The sequence below is a fragment of the Balaenoptera borealis genome (assembly GCF_965194805.1).
Source record: "Balaenoptera borealis genome assembly, chromosome: 13".
NCBI lineage: Eukaryota > Metazoa > Chordata > Mammalia > Artiodactyla > Balaenopteridae > Balaenoptera > Balaenoptera borealis.
In genome coordinates, this window is record NC_138870.1 from 25,508,624 (window position 1) to 25,522,677 (window position 14,054).

The window sequence follows — 14,054 nt, forward strand, 5'->3', positions numbered from 1 at the left end:
TGGTTCGTAGACCCCTTTGGAAAGTACAAGGTCACTTAGGGTTGGCAAAAGGAAGATTTAAATAAGAAATTTTTTTTACAAAGTCTTCTTTCCAGTGTTTAGGCATGCTAACATCTATTGGAGCTGTGTATCTGATAGCACAGCACATTATAGACACTCCGTAAGCTTGATGATTACATTTTATCTTCTGGCACCAGCATGAGATTTTAGTATAAACCATCATCAGGAGAATCACAAAAGCCTCTCCTGTATCTCATAGCTTAACTCAGCAGTGGGACAAATAATAATAGCTAGCACTTACTGGGTACTTAGTACATGGCAGACACTATTCAAATGAGCCTTGCCTCATTGATTTTTCAACAACCCTGTGAAGTAAGAATTAATATCCAAATTTTACAGATGGATAAATGAGACCAGAAGTATTAACTTTCCAAAGGTCACCCAGTTAGTAAATGAGAGAGTCAGACTTCAGACACCCACCCCCCAGTCTGGCTCTAAGGCAAGCACACTTGCCTATACCCTACACTGCCTGCATTGTAACTAATGGTTCTTAAGAATAAGAAAAAAAGGCTGATGTGGCATAAAACCAAAATTGAGAAGAAACTCTCAGATCCTCCTTCATACAGCTTGCTCAGTTATACATCCCTAATGGACTGTTTTCATCATGTAGGAGACATGCTTCTTTAGCTTTGTAGCCAGCTTATGAATTTCTAGATAAATATTTTGGCAGAGAATCTTGTGGTCAGCATAATTTTCGCCTATAGTTATATTCAATGTATTGTATTTGATAACACAGCAACTATTCTTTGGGTATGGAAATCTTGATTATACTATAAATAACTTATTTGTGAAACTGGCTTGCAAATCTCTACCTGTTTCCACTATTGGGCTATTTACAACTGTCAGCTGTTGACTTTTATAAACAGTGGTCCTTAAACTGTGGTCTCCCAACCAGCAGCATCAATATCACCTGGGAACTATCTGTTGCTATCAGATGGTGCTTAAGAGCATGGGCTTCAGAGGCAGACTGACCTGGGTTTGAATCTCAGCACTGCTAATTATTAGCCATGGGACAGTGGGCAAGATAGATACATACTCTACTGAGCCTCAGTTTCCTTATCTGTAAAATGGGATAATAATATCTTGCTCACATACATTTATGGCAATCTTCGGATGAGGAGAGCTGGCTCTCCCTGAAGCTCTCTTCCAAGATCGATGAAACTTCTTTTCTGGAAACCCTCAGCAAAATTTTCCTTACATCTCATCAGCCTGGGTTAAGTTATATATCAACGTCTGAATCAACCTCTGTGGCCTGAGGTATGCCATGTACTGATTTGTTCAGAAACTTCAGATCTAAGCCAATCACTGGCCACCTGGAAATTCTCAATAATCTTACCCAGAATCTTAAATTAGGGATATAATCAATCATAATTTAATTAAGTTTATAGGGACACCCAAGCTGACATAGGGGTTAAAAAGGCAAAATAAAATTTCTCTGAGTTTTGTTAATGTAAAATATAAAATAATCAGCTTTGTATTTTAACTAATCCAAAACATACCCATAAATTTGTCATCTCCAATGCAGAAATAACTAAACTGGAGCTTGGTGGTATCTTAAAACCAAGAAAACTGCAGTCAGCAGCCATTTGCTAAATTCCTGGATGCTCAGGACTTTTCATTTCTAGTCATCAGCTGTCCTCCAGTTGTAGTTTTAAAAATACTTCTCCTGCTGGGAAAACTGGACAGCTACATGTAAAAGAATGAAATTAGAACACTCCCTAACATCATACACAAAAATAAACTCAAAATGGATTAAAGACCTAACTGTAAGGCCAGACACTATAAAACTCTTAGAGGAAAACATAGGCAGAACACTCTATGACATAAATCACAGCAAGATCCTTTTTGACCCACCTCCTAGAAAAATGGAAATAAAAATAAAAATAAACAAATGGGACCTAATGAAACTTAAAAGCTTTTGCACAGCAAAGGAAACCATAAACAAGACGAAACGACAACACTCAGAATGGGAGAAAATATTTGCAAATAAAGCAACTGACAAAGGATTAATCTCCAAAATTTACCAGCAGCTCATGCAGCTCAATATCAAAAAAGCAAACAACTCAATCCAAAAATGGGCAGAAGACCTAAATAGACATTTATCCAAAGAAGATATACAGATTGCCAACAAACACATGAAAGGATGCTCAACATCACTAATCATTAGAGAAATGCAAATCAAAACTACAATGAGGTATCACCTCACAGCAGTCAGAATGGCCATCATCAAAAAGTCTACAAACAATAAATGCTGGAGAGGGTGTGGAGGAAAGGGAACCCTGTTGCACTGTTGGTGGGAATGTAAATTGATACAGCCACTATGGAGAACAGTATGGAGGTTCCTTTAAAAACTAAAAATAGAACTACCATGTGACCCAGCAATCCCACTACTGGGCATATACCCTGAGAAAACCATAATTCAAAAGGAGTCATGTACCACAATGTTCATTGCAGCACTATTTACAATAGCCAGGACATGGAAGCAACCTAAGTGTCCATCGAAAGATGAATGGATAAAGAAGATGTGGCACATATATATAATGGAATATTACTCAGCCATAAAAGAAACAAAATTGAGTTATTTGTAGTGAGGTGGATGGACCTAGAGTCTGTCATACAGAATGAAGTAAGTCAGAAAGAGAAAAACAAATACCGTATGCTAACACATATATATGGAATCTAAAAATAAATAAATAAAAATGGTTCTGAAGAACCTAGGGGCAGGACAGGAATAAAGACGTGAACCTAGAGAATGGACTTGAGGACCCAGGGAGGGGGAAGGGTAAGCTGGGACAAAGTGAGAGAGTGGCATGGCCATATATACACTACCAAATGTAAAATAGATACCTAGTGGGAAGCAGCTGCATAGCACAGGGAGATCAACTCGGTGATTTGTGACCACCTAGAGTGGTGGGATAGGGAGGGTGGGAGGGAGACACAAGAGGGAGGGGATATGGGGATATATGTATATGTATAGCTGATTCACTTTTTTATAAAGCAGAAACTAACACACCATTGTAAAGCAATTATACTCCAATAAAGATGTTTCAAAAAAAAAAAAGATAGTCCTAATAGAATCAAATCCAGCATACAAAGTTAGCTTCCTGTGAGCATTCAGTCTCACCTACCTACCCCTTTGCTAAGCCTTCCTTCACATGGGCTCCGAAATTCAACCTCAGAGTTAACAGTATTTTTCTTTTGTCATTAAAAATCTTTCCTTTGCCTCAAAGAGACTTTGCTGTTACAGTAACACTATTGAAGATATGTCTAAATGAGCATTTTAAAAGGGAACAATTACTATAGCACCAAAATGCTCAAGACATTGAAATATGGACATTTCTTCTTAAGTCTCTATTTCTGGTTTTTGCAACAAAGGCAATAATTATACTTCCATAAATTTTGACTTACGTGGTCAGATAGAAAGACAGTGCCTGGGCTTCTTCATAAAAATAGAATGATATAGTTTAGTATTTTTGCAACGTTTCCTTTAAAAAGTGAAACTATTCCATATGAAATCTAGTTTTCCTCGATTTGGTTAGAATTTGGAGGGAAACGGTGCAAGTCGGTTATCCAAACATGTGGGTCCCCAAAACCAACTTTTCAACACAGGGTTATACTTAAAGGAATATACCCAGACAGCTTTGGTTTCCTAGTAATTCTGTCTGATTTTATGCTTTCCTAATTTCAGATTCAGTGAGAAGAGTCTCAGCTTTGTCAAATAATACACCATTTGCTCAAAAGTATTTGATTTGCCGAAACCAATAACACATTTATTATCCCAATTTTTTCCCATTAAGTTTTTAAACTAAGGCCTTTTCGTTATTTCTCTCATGTGTTCCCACTGTGTCTGCCACATCTGACACAGTGCTTGACACTCTGTAGGTAAGCAACCAAATTTGTTTAATGAACAAGTTTAATGTACTCCAGTTCTTTAAGCCAGTCTTTACTTCTGTTGTATGACCACTCTCACTCTAGGTTCTTACTCAGAAGAGCTTTCCTGTCTGGGTAAGAGTTTCTTCTGGAAGGCCTCTGATTCTACAAATATTTATTAAATATCTTGTATGAATCAAGATCCAGTCTAGATTCTGCCATTGAACTTTATTTTGACATGACAGAGTGATTTAAATGCCTCCATGCCTTATTCCTAAGAAGGGCCTGATATTACTTTTACTCAGTACTTGCCTCCTGTCACACAAAACAATGCATGAATTCTAATCCACCTTAAGTAATACAGTGTGCTTGAAGGTAGATTAATGGTATCAGGTATGCGAGGCTTGGAAACTTTCTTTAAAACATAATGAATAAAAATGTTACCAGTTTGCCTTTGATTCCCACTGTGTCCCCAGGAAATATGGTCAAGAGAACATCTGTTCTATTGATATCTAGCTATCAAAATTCATTCATCAGCTTCATTCCTTTCCTTTCACGGTATGGACAGCAACTACCTCTCACTTCCTGTTTCCATGCCTTCGGGGAGAGAGACAATTAAGTAGGAAATGCTTTGGAAAGAAAGTTATTTTTAATCCTTTGGCCACATAGAATTGGGACTTAAGAATCAGAACAGAGGATCAGTTTCCTCACATATGGCTAAGATCCTTAAGTATTTTCAGACCACTTAAAGGAACATATCAATTGAGGGAAAGGTATCTGAATTAATGGCCGATCCTTGAGGACTTTCTCACAAAGATAATTAAGGTGGCACTCTAAGAAAACAACCAGAGACACACATAAATAATGTGCAAATATATTTATTGAGCATGTTTACTTTTATCGTGAGAAAAAAAACCCACTGTCTTTTGTAGTGAAAAACCAGAACAATAATCTTTTTCCAAAAGAATTTTCTAAATGCAATTACAATGAAGATGTTTTATTTTTATAGTGGAAGAAAAAACCCACTTTTTAAGATAGTAAATAAATAAGGCAGCAAAGCAATCACGAATTTCCAAAATTATGTCATCAGATATAAGTTCAGTTTACTTTTAGTTTTGAAACTTTATCAGAATTAAATAGTTTGACCAAAGTGAGAGAGTAGCATTGACATATATACACTACTAAATGTAAAACAGATAACTAGTGGGAAGCAAATTCATCACACGGGGAGATCAGCTCTGTGCTTTGTGACCACCTAGAGGGGTGGGATAGGGAGGGTGGGAGGGAGACGCAAGAGGGAGGAGATATGGGGATATATGTATACATATAGCTGATTCACTGTGTTATACAGCAGAAACTAATGCAACATTGTAAAGCAATTATACTCCAATAAAGATGTTAAAAAAATAAAATAAAAAATAAAAGTAAGACTCAAAAAAAAAAAAGAAAGAAAGAAATACGATTCTAAGTCTATAAAATCGTTTTTAAGAAAACTCTCCTAATTTCTTTCACAAAATCTGAGAAGTTTCTACGGAGAATAAGCCAAATTTCCCATGTTGACGTGAACATGCTAACCGCAGACCCACTTGTGGGTCCCCAGGAATCCCAAGCTGACTGCTTGGTCTCTTATTATGAAAAATGTGCTCATTTAAGTATGAACCAACTAGCTTTCCAGGTAGCAGAAACAATTTTCAGTGGCGAAATTGATATTTATTTTGCTATCTAGAATGCGGCTTTGCTTAAAGACATGATTCTTCCCCACGACAAGAGATAATTAGTTGCAAATAAATCATTCAGTTATGAAGCTCAAAGTGTTGACAGCATTTTGAGGTTCTTCAGTGCCTTAAAGATGTGTTCCTTTTTACAACAGTCATGTCCCATTTATATCCATTTAGGTTCTTAAGTTGGTCATAATCTACTCTGAATAACTCTTTAAGAAAACATCAAGAAGACAATATCCATACTGAAAAATAAAATCACAAGTAGTTGAATTTATATTAAGAGTGAGGTTGTTAATTAAGAGTGAGGTCAGAATCTAAAACAAAAAAAATTTTCGTTGAGAGAATACCGGAAATGGTTGGGCATTTCCTCTTAAGCTAATCAGGTAAGGAAAGGGTTACAATGAGATTGTGCTGGGTTTAGAATGCAGCATCTGAGAAGACCAGCAAAATTCAAGGCTTCCAGGGAGGGACCATCCTGTATGATGTCACCAGGAAGCAGATTTATAAACAAAAGCAGAGCTTGGCAGGTTGCACTGGATATTTTAAGTCAACTTCTCTGGAAAAATGTGAATTACTCAATAAGCTCTCAGCTGCTCCTGAGATAAATCAACTTTAAAATACCCTGGAGAGTTTTGGGTAATGAATCATGCAGGGTCACACACGGGGCCCTCAGTTCACAGAACTGATTAGATTTAAGACAATGGAAGATAGCAACATTTTATGAAATAGTTTATTGAATCATTTTGCAAGACTATCACTGTTGGGTAGTTTTTAGAAGACATTAGATCCCTAGGAGGAAAAATAATGCGTTTAAACAAATTAACTTCCAACCAAATAACACCTGCAAAGAAAAGGCCAACACTCTGACATCACTGGAGTATTTAGAAGCACCCAGCAGAAAAGTTACTTTCATTTTATGTAAAAGTTCGTTGTTAATTTTCATAGACTCTTTTATAAGGAAGAAGAGCATTTTCATGTTTGGTTCAGGCTACCCTGTGTAAAAGCTGCTTGTCCACAACTTCCAAAAAAAGATGAATTTCTGATTGATATTAATGATTCTGTTAAATCTCCATATAAGGCAAAGGCAATTTGAACCAGAAGTTTGTATTTTAAATTCCCAAAGTCAGTTTTGTTCCATTACTACTTTTTTTTTTTAATTATTATTATTATTATTTTTTGGCTGTGTTGGGGTCTTCGTTTCTGTGCGAGGGCTTTCTCTAGTTGTGGCAAGCGGGAGCCACTCATCATCGCGGTGCGCGGGCCTCTCACTATCGCGGCCTCTCCCGTTGCAGAGCACAGGCTCCAGACACGCAGGCTCAGTAGTTGTGGCTCACGGGCCCAGTTGCTCCGCGGCATGTGGGATCCTCCCAGACCAGGGCTCAAACCCATGTCCCCTGCATTGGCAGGCAGATTCTCAACAACTGCGCCACCAGGGAAGCCCACTACTTTTTATTTTTCCTAAGAAACTAATGATCCCACAAAAAGCAAGAGGCTTTTATAAACTTGAGACAACTTGAGGGAATATTGCCAGGAATTAAAATTTCCCATGATTAACAAACACACACTTTTGAAAGAGTATAACTGATTCTCAGTTTGACAGATACTCAACTCAGATTAGTTGAAGCATGTTAAGCCTCTCCCCTGTGGGCCATTTCCTTCCTTTTAAGAAAAAAAAAAAAACCACTTTTTAAATTGATTTTGTCCTGGGGATATTCTTTAAAGTCCCAGAAACAGAAATAATTTATTTCTTAATCTCTTGTTTTCTTTTACAATACCATTCACTAGTTAATTCAATCACTGACATGATTTCACATGTCCAACTTCTTTCCTTCTTTTTAAATTTCTTCCAATCACATCAAGTCTTTTTCTTAAAAGCTTCATATTGCCTGTACTGATTTCACTCAAAAAAGTCACCAAACCACAGGATTCAACATGACTCTTGTCAACTAATTGCCACTCGCCACTGGCACTTGCCAGCTACCTCTACAAGGATTAAATCATATGCTGCTGCAGCTGCTAACTTTCAGCACCTCCCTGAAAGGTGTTCAGGGTGGAGAGCTGAAATGAGGTACTCTGTGCTCTGGGAAAAACTGGCAGAACAGGTCTTCAAACAGATATTTTCAGGAGTCGATTTTATGAGCCCAATTCTTGTATCTCCTCATATCTAGAAAAACACTAAAATCCTTCATGGTGACATCTGTTCCTCATGACCAGCAGTAACCTTCACGAGACCAGCAGAAACCTTCTACAAAAAATATGTGCTTGAAGGGGAGCTTCAAGATGGCGGAAGAGTAAGACGTGGAGATCACTTTCCTCCCCACAAATACATCAGAAACACATCTACATGTGAAACAACTCCTACAGAACACCTACTGAATGCTGGCAAAAGACATCAGACCTCGAAAAAGGCAAGAAACTCCCCACGTACCTGGGTAGGGCAAAAGAAAAAAGAAAAAACAGAGACAAAAGAATAGGGACGGGACCTGTGCCAGTGGGAGGGAGCTGTGAAGGAGGAAAGGTTTCCACACACTAGGAAGCCCCTTCGTGGGCAGAGACTGCAGGTGGCAGGGGGGGAAGCCTCGGAGCCGCGGAGGAGAGCGCAGCCACAGGGGTGCAGAGGGCAAAGCAGAGAGATTCCTGCACAGAGGAGCGGTGCCAACCAGCACTCACCAACCCGAGAGGCTTGTCTGCTCACCCGCCGGGACGGGCGGGGACTCAGAGCTGAGGCTCGGGCTTCGGTCGGATCGCAGGGAGAGGACTGGGGTTGGCAGCATGAACACAGTCTGAAGGGGTTAGTGCGCCACAGCCAGCCGGGAGGGAGTCCGGGAAAAGCTCTGGAACTGCCAAAGAGGCAAGAGACTTTTTCTTGCCTCTTTGTTTCCTGGTGCGTGAGGAGAGGGGATTAAGAGCACCGCCTAAATGAGCTCCAGAGACGGGCACGAGCCGCGGCTATCAGCACGGACCCCAGAGACGGACATGAGACGCTAAGGCTGCTGCTGCAGCCACCAAGAAGCCTGTGTGCGAGCACAGGTCACTATCCACACCGCCCCTCCCGGGAGCCTGTGCAGCCCGCCACTGCCAGGGTCCCATGATCTGGGGACAACTTCCCCGGGAGAACGCATGGCATGCCTCAGGCTGGTGCAACGTCACGCCAGCCTCTGCTGCCACAGGCTCGCTCCGCATCCATACGCCTCCCTTCCCCTGACCTGAGTGAGCCAGATCCCCTGAATCAGCTGCTCCTTTAACCCTGTCCTGTCTGAGCGAAGAACAGACGCCCTCAGGTGACCTACACACAGAGGCGGGTCCAAATCTAAAGCTGAACCCTGGGAGCTGTGCTAACAAAGAAGAGAAAGGGAAATCTCTCCCAGCAGCCTCAGAAGCAGCGGATTAAAGCTCCATAAACAACTTGATGTACCTGCATCTGTGGAATACCTGAACAGACAAAGAATCATCCCAAATTGAGGAGGTGGACTTTGGGAGCAAGATATATTATTTTTTCCCCTTTTCCTCTTTTTGTGAGTGTGTATGTGTATGCTTCTGTGTGTGATTTTGTCTGTATAGCTTTGCTTTTACCATTTGTCCTAGGGTTCTGTCTGTCCTTTTTTTTTTCTTTGTTTGTTTTTTTAGTATACTTTTTAGCGCTTGTTATCATTGGTGGATTTGTTTTTTGGTTTGGTTGCTCTCTTCTTTTTTCTTTTTTTTTTTTAAATACTTAAAAAAACTTTTCAAATAATTTTTTATTTTAATAACTTTATTTTATTTTATTTTATCTTCTTCTTTCTTTCTTTCTTTCTTTTTCTCCCTTTTATTGTGCACCATGTGGATGACAGGCTCTCGGTGCTCCAGCCAGGCGTCAGGGCTGTGCCTCTGAGGTGGGAGAGCCAAGTTCAGGACACTGGTCCACAAGACACCTCCCAGCTCCACATAATATCAAATGGCAAAAATCTCCCAGAGATCTCCATCTCAATGCCAAGACCCAGCTCCACTCAACGACCAGCAAGCTCCAGTGTTGGACACCCTATGCCAAACAACTAGCAAGACAGGAGCACAACACCACCCATTAGCAGAGAGGCTGCCTAAAATCATAATAAGGCCACAGACACCCCAAAACACACCACCACACGTGGACCTGCCCACCAGAAAGACAAGATCCAGCCTGATCCACCAAAACACAGGCACCAGTCCCCTCCACCAGGAAACCTACACAACCCACTGAACCAACCTTACCCACTGGGGGCAGACACCAAAAACAACAGGAACTACGAACCTGCAGCCTGTGAAAAGGAGACCACAAACACAGTAAGTTAAGCAAAATGAGAAGACAGAGAAACACACAGCAGATGAAGGAGCAAGGCAAAAACCCACCAGACCTAACAAATGAAGAGGAAATAGGCAGTCTACCTGAAAAAGAATTCAGAATAATGATAGTAAAGATGATCCAAAATCTTGGAAATAGAAGGGAGAAAATACAAGAAACGTTTAACAAGGATCTAGAAGAACTAAAGACCAAACAAACAGTGATAAGCAACAAAATGAATGAAATTAAAAATTCTCTAGAAGGGAACAATAGCAGAATAAGTGAGGCAGAAGAACGGATAAGTGACCTGGAAGATAAAATAGTGGAAATAACTACTGCAGAGCAGAATAAAGAAAAAAGAATAGAAGCAAGTGAGAGCAGTCTCAGAGACCTCTGGGACAACATTAAGCACACCAACATTCGAATTATAGGGGTCCCAGGAGAAGAAGAGGAAAAGAAATGGACTGAGAAAATATTTGAAGAGATTATAGTTGAACATTTCGCTAATATGGGAAAGGAAATCGTTAATCAAGTCTAGGAAGTACAGAGAGTCCCATACAGGATAAATCCAAGGAGAAACATGCCAAGACACATATTAATCAAACTATCAATAACTAAATACAAAGAAAAAATATTAAAAGCAGCAAGGGAAAAACAACAAATCACACACAAGGGAATCCCCATAAGGTTAACAGCTGATCTTTCAGCAGAAACTCTCCAAGCTCGAAGGGAGTGCCAGGACATATTTAAAGTGATGAAGGGGGAAAAGCTACAACCAAGATTAATCTACCCAGCAACGATCTCATTCACATTTGACAGAGAAATTAAAAACTTTACAGACAGGCAAAAGGTAAGAGAATTCAGAACCATCAAACCAGCTTTACAACAAATGCTAAAGGAACTTCTCTAGGCAGGAACACAAGAGAAGGAAAAGGTCTACAATAACAAACCCCAAACCATTAAGAAAATGGTAATAGGAACATACATATCGATAATTACCTTAAATGTAAATGGATTCAGTGCTCCCACCAAAAGATATAGACTGGCTGAATGGATACAAAAACAAGACCCGTATATATGCTGTCTACAAGAGACCCACTTCACACCTAGGGACACATACAGACTGAAAGTGAGGGGATGGAAAAAGATATTCCATGCAAATTTAAATCAAAAGAAAGCTGTAGTAGCAATTCTCATATCACACAAAATAGACTTTAAAACAAAGAATATTACAAGAGACAAGGACACTATATAATGATCAAGGGATCAATTCAGGAAGAAGATATAACAATTGTAAATATTTATGCACCCAACATAGGAGCACCTCAATACATAAGGCAAATACTAACAGCCATAAAAGGGGAAATTGACAGTAACACAATCATAGTAGGGGACGTTAACACCCCACTTTCACCAATGGACAGATCATCCAAAATGAAAATTAATAAGGACACACAAGCTTTAAATGATACATTAAACAAGATGGACTTAATTGATATTTATAGGACAATTCCATCCATAAACAACAGAATACACTTTCTTCTCAAGTGCTCATGGAACATTCTCCAGGATAGATCATATCTTGGGTCACAAATCAAGCCTTGGTAAATTTAAGAAAATTGAAATCATACCAAGTGTCTTTTCCGGCCACAATGCTATAAGAGTAGCTATCAATAACAGGAAAAAAATCTGTAAAAAATACAAACACATGGAGGCTAAATAATGCACTGCTTAATAACCAAGAGATCACTGAAGAAACCAAAGAGGAAATCAGAAAATACCTAGAAACAAATGACAGTGAAAACACAATGACCCAAAACCTATGGGATGCAGCAAAAGCAGTTCTAAGGGGGAAGTTTATAGCAATACAATCCTACCTTAAGAAACAAGGAACATCTCAAATAAACAACCTAACGTTACACCTAAAGCAATTAGAGAAAGAAGAACAAAAAAACTCCAAAGTTTGCAGAAGGAAAGAAATAATAAATATCACATTAGAAATGAATGAAAAAGAAATGAAGAAAATGATAGCAAAGATCAATAAAACTAAAAGCTGGTTCTTTGAGAAGATAAACAAAATCAATAAACCATTAGCCAGACTCATCAAGAAAAAGAGGGAGAAGACTCAAATCAATAGAATTAGAAATGAAAAAGGAGAAGTAACAACTGACACTGCAGAAATACAAAGGATCATGAGAGATTACTACAAGTAACTCTATGCCAATAAAATGGACAACCTGGAAGAAATGGACAAATTCTTAGAAATGCACAACTTTCCGAGACTGAACCAGGAAGAAATAGAAAATATGAACAGACCAATCACAAGCAGTGAAATTGAAACTGTGATTAAAAATCTTCCAACAAACAAAAGCCCAGGACCAGATGGCTTCACAGGCGATTTGTATCAAATATTTAGAGAAGAGCTAACACCTATCCTTCTCAAGATCTTCCAAAATATATCAGAGGGAGGAACACTCCCAAACTCATTGTACGAGGCCACCATCCCCCTGATAACCAAAACCAGACAAAGATGTCACAAAGAAAGAAAACTACAGGCCAGTATCACTGATGAACATAGATGCAAAAATCCTCAACAAAATACTGGCAAACAGAATCCAACAGCACATTAAAAGGATCATACACCATGATTAAGTGGGGTTTATCCCAGGAATGCAAGGATTCTTCAATATAAGCAAACCAATCAGTGTGTTACACCATATTAACAAATTGAAGGAGAAAAACCATATGATGATCTCAATACATGCAGAGAAAGCTTTTGACAAAATTCAACACCCATTTATGATAAAAACCTTCCAGAAAGTAGGCATAGAGGGAACTTACCTCAACATAATAAAGGCCATATATGACAAACCCACAGCCAACATCATGCTCAATGGTGAAAAACTGAAATCATTTCCACAAAGAACAGGAACAAGACAAGGTTGTCCACGCTCACCACTATTTTTCAAAATAGTTTTGGAAGTTTTAGCCACAGCAATCAGAGAAGAAAAAGAAATAAAACGAATCCAAATTGGAAAAGAAGAAATAAAGCTGTCACTGTTTGCAGATGACATGATACTATACATAGAGAATCCGAAAGATGCTACCAGAAAACTACTAGAGCTAATCAATGAATTTGGTAAAGTAGCAGGGTAGAAAATTAATGCACAGAAATCTCTTGCATTCTTATAAACTAATGATGAAAAATCTGAAAGTGAAATTAAGAAAACACTCCCATTTACCATTGCAACAAAAAGAATAAAATATCTAGGAATAAACCTACCTAAGGAGACAAAAGACCTGTATGCAGAAAATTATAAGACACTGATGAAAGAAATTAAAGATGATACAAATAGATGGAGAGATATAACATGTTCTTGGATTGGAAGACTCAACATTGTGAAAATGTCTATACTACCCATAGCAATGTACAGATTCAATGCAATCCCTATCAAACTACCAATGGCATTTTTCACAGAACTAGAACAAAAAATTTCACAATTTGTATGGAAACACAAAAGACCCCGAATAGCCAAAGCAATCTTGAGAAAGAAAAACGGAGCTGGAGGAATCAGGCTGCCTGACTTCAGACTATACTACAAAGCTACAATAATCAAGAGAGTATGGTACTGGCACAAAAACAGAAATATAGATCAACGGAACAGGATAGAAAGCCCAGAGATAAACCCATGCACATATGGTCATGTTATCTTTGATAAAGGAAGCAAGAATATATAGTGGAGAAAAGACAGCCTCTTCAATAAGTGGTGCTGGGAAAACTGGACAGCTACATGTAGAAGAATGAAATTAGAACACTCCCTAACACCATACACAAAAATAAACTCAAAATGGATTAAAGACCTAAATGTAAGGCCAGACACTATTAAACTCTTAGAGGAAAACACAGACCACTCCATGACATAAATCACAGCAAGATCCTTTTTGACCTACTTCCTAGAGAAATGGAAATAAAAACAAAAATAAACAAATGGGACCTAATGAAACTTAAAAGCTTTTGCACAGCAAAGGAAACCATAAACAAGACAAAAAGATAGCCCTCAGAATGGGAGAAAATATTTGCAAATGAAGCAACTGACAAGGGATTA

The 14,054-nt window shown here is 38.8% G+C and overlaps 1 protein-coding gene across 6 annotated transcripts in view; it reads left to right on the plus strand.

Moving 5' to 3' along the window:
• The window catches only part of FAR2 (fatty acyl-CoA reductase 2), a 153,101-nt gene that overhangs the window by 101,831 nt on the left and 37,216 nt on the right, over positions 1-14,054 (plus strand). The gene's annotated exons all lie outside the window — the stretch shown is intronic.